This window comes from Phoenix dactylifera, unplaced genomic scaffold, assembly GCF_009389715.1.
Source record: "Phoenix dactylifera cultivar Barhee BC4 unplaced genomic scaffold, palm_55x_up_171113_PBpolish2nd_filt_p 000533F, whole genome shotgun sequence".
Lineage (NCBI taxonomy): Eukaryota > Viridiplantae > Streptophyta > Magnoliopsida > Arecales > Arecaceae > Phoenix > Phoenix dactylifera.
Window position 1 is genome coordinate 32214 of NW_024067942.1, and position 7765 is coordinate 39978.

The 7765-nt window shown below is 41.2% G+C and overlaps 1 non-coding gene across 1 annotated transcript; it reads left to right on the forward strand.

Annotated features, from left to right (window-relative positions):
• Positions 1-5636: 5636 nt before the first annotated feature.
• On the forward strand, positions 5637-5742 carry LOC120106352. The gene has a single exon (XR_005508525.1). It is a non-coding gene; the product is annotated as a small nucleolar RNA R71 (small nucleolar RNA).
• Positions 5743-7765: the final 2023 nt, after the last annotated feature.

Below are 7765 nucleotides of genomic sequence, written 5' to 3' on the forward strand. Positions count from 1 at the left end.
CCTGAGCCTCCAACAGTTGCCTCTCGAGGGCGGCGAAGCCGAGTGCCCGCTCTTCGGCCACCTGGAGCCTCGTCTCGAGGTCCCTGGTCGTCCTCCCCGCCGCAGCCTGGCCTCCCTCCTCTACTGCTTTCAGTCGGCTCTCGGCCCTCGCCAGGAACCTCGCCTGTTCCTCGTGGCTCTCCTCCAGACGAATCATGTACTGGGCGAGCTAAAAGATAGGAAAAATGAGAGCGTCAAAGGAGGAGTGAGCGAACAGTCCGACGGCAATGACAGCAGCGCAAGGGAGAAACTCGAAGATGCCTGCGAAGAGAAAAGCGGACAGGGGAGGGCCCCCGGTTAAATAGGCGGAAAGGCGGGTGACGCCTCGGTGACGCCAGAGGACGCCTGGCTGCCGAAGGATCGCTCGCGCCCCAAAGGCGAATCGACGCCATTAAGGAAGGATGTCCGCCGAAATCCGCAGACTGCCAGATCAGCGACAACCGCTATACGCCATAAAGGAGGCGGGGAGCTCGAAACGCGCGCGCCTTTCCGAGGGATGGCGGCAATCTCGAAGCATCACTCCCTTCACCCGTTCCCCTCCTGGTTCCAGGCTCGGAAGTGGGGGGCTACTGTTACGGGGAAATTTAGCCACCATGCCCCACGTGACCGGCACGCGCGCCCAGGAAGACTACGGCAGTCCCTTGACCCAGCAATCCGACCCCGAGTTGGATATCTTCGGCTCCGCAGCCCGACCCCGAGTCGGCTGCCCCTTGATCCAGCAATCCGACCCCGAGTCGGATATCTTCGGCTCTGCAGCCCGACCCCGAGTCGGCTGCCCCCTGATCCAGTCATCCGACCCCGAGTCGGCAATCTCCCGACAACGACAGGCTGTTCCCCTGAGGCACGCCGCGGCCCCCTGCTCCACTACTTCCTGCAACGGTCGCATCCGGCGCTGCTCCACGATCCCCTGTAACAGCCGTACAAAGCGGAGCCCGACTACGCCCTGTCATGGCCGTACCCAGCGCTGCCCCACGACGCCCTGTAACGGCCATGCCAGTGGCAACTCCATCGTGCCACACGATGACCAACCCCCCAAAAAGACCCCCCAGCCTGGTATATATGCGGCTGGGGGGGAGAAGGGGGAGGGTAAGCAAAGGTTTTCCAGAGTATTCTCTTACCTGCTGCTGCTATCTCTCCTTCTCCTTCAATCTCCTCTGACTTGATCGTCGGAGGGCCCCCACTACCCCAGTGGTGGTGCGAGGCTTGCTTGCAGGTTTCCCGGTGGAAGGTGGAGCGCAATCAACCCAACTCCAAGGGAACCCCGTTCACACCGCTGTGCCAATCGTTCTCGGTTTGGACCACCAGCAACAATTTCTTTATTGAGATTTCATAACCATTCATGGCTAAAAGGCCTACGGAAATTACATTCAATAAGAACGTAGGACAATAGTGACAATCACTCAAGACAACTACATGAGAATTGAAAACAAGTTTGAGATTTTCTAAAGCTAGAGCTGGAACAGATCTTTCATCTCCAACATTCAGGAATCTCTTGCTGTTTTCAAATCTCTCATTGACCTGAAGTCCTTGCAATGAATTGCATATATTAAACGAACTTCCAGTATCTAATACCCAGGTCGAATTATCACATATAGAGAAATTACAAGGTGTTATCATATAAATACCTTAATCAGCAATTGATTGCCCTTTTCTCTTGCTTGGCCTGTTCGGGTCAAGTGAGGTAAGTTACTAAGGATAATTCCTCTTCCAATGCCCCTGCTTCTTACAATAGAAGCATTCTGCCTGACTTTGGTCATCTTTAATCTTTTTGGTCTGACTTGGCTTAGCACATTGCACCTTTTTCTTTTGATTCTTATTTTTCTTCTTTTCTTTCTTAAAGGTACCACGAACCCTGGACGAACCTCCTACTAAATTCACCGACCCTTTTAGGAGTTGGTGATCCTTCTCAAAAGTTTGTAGTAAATCCAACAATTGGTGATAATTTACTACCAGTTTCGTCATATGAAAATTGGTGAGAAATGGGCAGTACGAACCAGAAAGAGAATTCAGTATAGCATCCTTCCCAATTGATCATATAGGAGAGATCTGAAAGTGCCTAGGCGCTCGATTAACTCAATCATGTACAATACATGATCGGTCACCGAAGCCCCATCCTTCATACGTGCGCTAAAAATAGCACAACTAGTCTTGTACCTTTCAACATCATCAGGAATACCGAAAGATTCATTCAACACTTGAATGATGTCTTCCGGCTGCGCATTCTCAAAATGCCTACTAAACTCATCATTCATTGCAGCAAGCATAATGCAATGGACAGTGATATGATCACTGAGCCACTTTTGATAAGTGTCTCTGACTGTACCCCGTGCATTAGCAGCGGGCGGTGCCCGATCTGTTATCACATAAAGGATCCATTCATGCTCTAGTACAATTTTCAGTTTCCTATACTAATTATTGAAGTTGGGACCAATCAACTTGTCATTATCCAATAATGAGCGAAGTGACAAATTAGTGGCCATTTCTGTATAAAATTTTTTTGGCTATTAGTATATGAATTGACTAAACACATTAGACTTGGACTTTACTCTAAAGGTACTCCCACTATTTTATACAAATTGGTAGCCTCTACCTCCAATTCGAAAAATTACTCTTAATTCTTTAGTGGGCACTAGAACCCAATTGATCTATGAAGTGAAAATTGAATTCCAAATGCATACTAGTAAATAATTTCAAAAACTCTTTTTTTATTAAAATCTAATTTAAGATACATAAATGATAAAACACACATGGTTTTATTTACTAAGTCAGCCCAAATTCTAGGTTAGTATGCAATCTAAGTTAAAGTCATTAAGTTTCCGTTTAGAAAGTTGTAAGACTCATTTATACTGGAGTGCTCGGTGAAATCTGGACCGTTCACAAGCTAAGAATTTGGATCTCCAAAATATTGCTAATACCAGTAGTTTCCAAGGATTGGTCGAAAGAACCTGCTCACTGATTCAAAATCATCTTATCTGCAGGATTTCGAGAGTTGTGGATGTTTACTTTAGTACCTTACGGGCTTTATCTGTAATATTCCAGTTTACTCGAATTTTTACAACGACGGCTTTCACACTATTGTCTTTTTCAAGGTCAATACAGAGTTTTTTTTTATAATAAAGACATATAAATTATGCACTTTTACTCTTATGGTGATTTCTCCATGTAACGAGCAATCAGTCGACAACTTTCACACCAGTTGGCACGAGGTGTCAGGCATCAAGACTCCCCTACGGACTTATGCTCGGAGTTCTCATCACAAGCCCACTTGACCTTTGACAATAGGTAGCCCTTTTCGATGTTCCTGACTAAATCCATTATTATTGATGATTTTTTTTTGATTAGATAAGTATGATTCATCAGGGTCCAAGGTTGCTACTATACTATCAACATAATGTCGAGCCTAGACCTTAGAAGTATCGGCCAGTGTGTAGTGAAATTCCGAAGTATTAATTAGCTTACAACTCCCTAAGAGAGACTTAATGAAAAGAACTTAAATTTGTATTACTTCCGACTAGTCATTGGGCTTTTTAGATTTTATATACCTTGTGTGTTTATCATTCTTGCATAAATATATAGAAATTAGGTTTTTAAAAACAAAAACTTTTTTAATTTTATTATTATTATTATTATTAATTTATAAAAAATGAAAATGAACACATTTTTTCAATTTTTTTTTGTTTTTTTGTTTTTTTTTGTTTTGGATGAAAATCAAGATGAATACCCCCAAACCTAAATCTAACATTGTCCTCAATGTTAAAAAAAAAATCTAAGAGAATTGGGTTGCCTCCCAACAAGCGCTAAGTTTATTATCTTCAGCCAGACACAGTGAGGTAGTCTTTACATCTCCTTCTATGAGGTCATCTATTTTGTCTACCATAAAACACTCAACTTTCCTTGCGGGTTGGTCAGCCGTATTGAACACATTTAATTTTACTTTCATGTTCCCAAATGATATGTTCATTACCCCCGTTCTACAATTTATGCACGCATTGGCTGTTGCTAAAAAGGGGCGCCCAAGGATCATGGGAATTTATTTCTTAGGATTAGGCTCATGTTCCATATCATGGACGATGAAATCTACTGAAAAATAGCATTTGTCTATCTTGACAAGAACATCTTCAATTATCCCACGTGGTGTTTTTACAGATCGATCAGCCAATTGAAGAAATACCGAGGTTGGTTAAAACTCACCTAACCCAAGTTTTTCATAAACTGAATAAGGTAAAAGGTTGACACTTGCTCCTAGATCTAAGAGTGCTCGATCAATGAAATTATTTCCTAAGACACAGGAGATGGTGGGAGCACCAGGATCTTTGAATTTCGGAGGGGTGTTGTGTTGGAGAATAGAACTCACTTGCTCAGTTAGGAAGACCTTTTTAGGCACATGTGTCCTAGATTTTCGCTTTTGTGTACAAAGGTCTTTGAGAAATTTGGCATAGGAGGGAACTTGTCTAATAGCATCAAGAAGCGGAAGGTTGATTTTCACTTGTTTGAAAACCTCCATCATTTTCTCTAGTGAAGTTTCCTTTTTGCCAAAGGGAGAGGGTGAATTAAGAGCTTCAGAAAATGGGGCCTTTGGGATATGAGTTTTGGTAGAAGGTGGACTAGCTGAAGAAGAAGAAGAAGGTTTTAGATTTTCATTTGACATATTTTTATCCTCTTCTTCACCTTTCTTATTGTTGTCCTCCCCAATCTTATTGTCTACTACACATCCACTCCTTAGGGTAGTCAAAGCATTGGCTTGTTCATGATGAATTGCATTTAATTGATTTTCTTGAGCCATGTATTGTCTCCTAGGATTACTTAGTGGTTGGCTTGGAAGCTTTCCTTCCTCTCGCTTGTTCAGTGCATTAGCTAGTTGCCCCATTTGGGATTCTAGCTTGACGATGGATTGCGTGTGAGAGTGCACCAATTGTGTAATGGTTTCCAAACCTTGAAGGGCGTTCAACACTTTCTCCTCAAAGGCTGTGTTTCTTTGGGGTGGAGGAGGAGTGTGTTGAAATTGGGTCGAGGGAAGGTAGGGATGAATATTTTGTTGGGTTTGAAAATTCTGAGGATTTTGAAAATTTTGGAAATAGGGTTGGGCTGTGTTCGAAGCTTGCTGCTTCCAAGAAAAGTTTGGATGATTTCGCCATCCCGGATTATATGTATTGAAAAATGGGTCATTACCCGGTCTAGGCTGTGTTTGAGCAACATTGATGTGTTCTTGCACGAGTTCGAAAAATTGGGGCACTGAAGGGCACTCATGAATAGGGTGGGATGGGCTAGAACAGATAGTACACACTTGTGCTTGGGAAGAGTTCATGTAATACCCACCTATCATCAGTTGATCAATCTTATGGGACAATGCATCTACCTTGCTAGACAGGTCCATAGAATGACTTATTTCACAAATGGTCCCTTTTCTTTGAGAACTCAGGGGTGCTTGACGAGAACAAGAAGCATGGTGGAGGGAGTTTTCATTAAGATTTTCAAATAATTGCCATGCTTCATGCTCATTTTGAAGCATGAATGTCCCCCCGCATGCGGCATCAATCATCTGACGGTTTCGTTCAGTCAATCCGTCATAGAAATATTGCACTAGCTGTCATTTAGGTATTTGATGATGTGGGCATTTACGGATTAGGTCCCAAAATCTCTTCCAAGTTTCATGAAATTCTTCTCCCTCAGTTTGGGAGAAGCTTGTGATGGCACGTCTAAACTGGTTCATTCTTCCAATGGAAAAGTATTTTTTTAAGAATTCTTGTTGCATTTGATCCCAAGAACGAATCGAGTTGGCTTCTAAAGAATTTAGCCATTGTTTGGCTCTATCTTTAAGGGAGAAGGAGAATAATCTAAGTTTTAGAGCATCATCAGTAAAGTTCTGAATCTTGACAGTGGTGCAAATCTCAAGGAATTCATCTAGGTGTTTATATGAGTCTTCATTGGTGAGCCCATAAAAAGATGGGAGCATTTGGATCACACTAGATTTTATTTCATATTGTACAGCTGCTACTTTAGGTAATCGAATGCAAGATGGGGAAATGTAAATGGTGGGAGTAAAGTACTCCCTCAGGAGTTTGGGTTGTTCTTCAGCCATCTCAGGAGGTGGGGATGATTCTATTGTTCTGATCTTAGCTCGAATATTTCTAAGGGTTCGTTCTATTTTAGGATCAAAAGGTAATAGGTCACGTACTCTAGAACGACTCCCTTGCATACACTAGTACTTGATCAGTCAAGCATGCAATAAAAGATAAACACATCAATCCTTGTATTTGTCCTAAAATCACTAGACAGCTCCTAACTGGTTTGAAGAGGGCACCTAAGCCTCCAATCCGGTCTAATGAACCGAGTTGACCAGGTAAGCTCCCAGGTAAGTGGAGGGGTCACGATGCGTTCGCAAAGGTCCTACTTAAAACCCACTTGCCTCGAACAGATGAACTGTCTCCCTTATAGGGACAAAGCTTGCCTAGACATCAACTAAGCCACAGAGCGAAATTGGTGCAACTTTTGGTGATCTTCGTCCTATTGAGCTCGAATGTCCCTAGGAGCCAATGTCTAATTGATTTTAATTAAAGTGACACTATGTGAGATTGAGTTCACCTAAGTTAGGCAAGAGTCCGGTGATGAAATTCGGCTCTTATCTTGTTGGGATGATTGCCCTTACTATGTGCGGATTAATTTGTGTATGTGTATCGAGCATGCATTCACAATTTTGCTGAAATTAAAATCAAACAATCACCACAAAATTTCAAGCTAATAATTAATTTAAATAAGAAAGGTTTAGAGGTTACCAAAGAGAATTTTTCCAGTAATTTAAAATTTTTTAAGCAAACCTCTAAAGCATTCCTTTTTGATAGCCCAAATCTCCTCTTCGATTCCTGATCAAATAAGACCAAAAGAAAAATTAAAAAAAATTAGTAGAAGAGAAAAAGGAGATTAAAAAAAGTAACAATAATAGAAAATAATTTTTTTATTTTATTTTAGATATATATATTTTTTTGAAATTTTTTTTAATTAATTAAATTTTTTTAATGATAGGAAAAATAACTATGCTAGCAATCTCCGGCAACGGCGCCAAAAATTGATCGGTTCTTTCAATTTTGAAAATAAACCACGCAATAGCACATATCTTGTAGGATAGTGATTACAGGTGTCGGTCCACAGGGATTGAAGAATAAGTTATTTTTTCTAATTAAATAATGACTTCAAAGGACATAGGCTAGAGTAAATGATAGAAACTAAGAATTAATGTGGATATAGTAGTACGAATTATCAATGGAGAGAGGTGTTTAGGGCTAGATTCCACCGATAGAGTTGTATCCGTGACGCTTTTAATGATTGAGTTGTATTTAAGACTTAATTGCTTTCGACTACAAGCCAAAGCAATCACTAAAAATTATGATTAATTCGTGGCATGAATCATCTAAGTCTAGCACAAACCATCTATTCTAACAATAAGCATGGCCTGTCTAACCTAGCATGATGCATCTGATCATTAAATCATTAAAAAATAAAATTGATGTCACATGAATATCTCCTCCAAACCACAGGTGTAGGATTCGATGAAATAGAGCAATCTATGTAAAGTATTTTCTGCAAGATAAACAATTCACATAAATTGAATAAATCATAAGATCAATTGATAAATTCTTCATCATGCAACAATCTTACGATACAAACTCAAATCAATAAGAACAAAACGGATACTCCTCTATGGCTTTGTCAACCCCTAAACCGAGGTTTA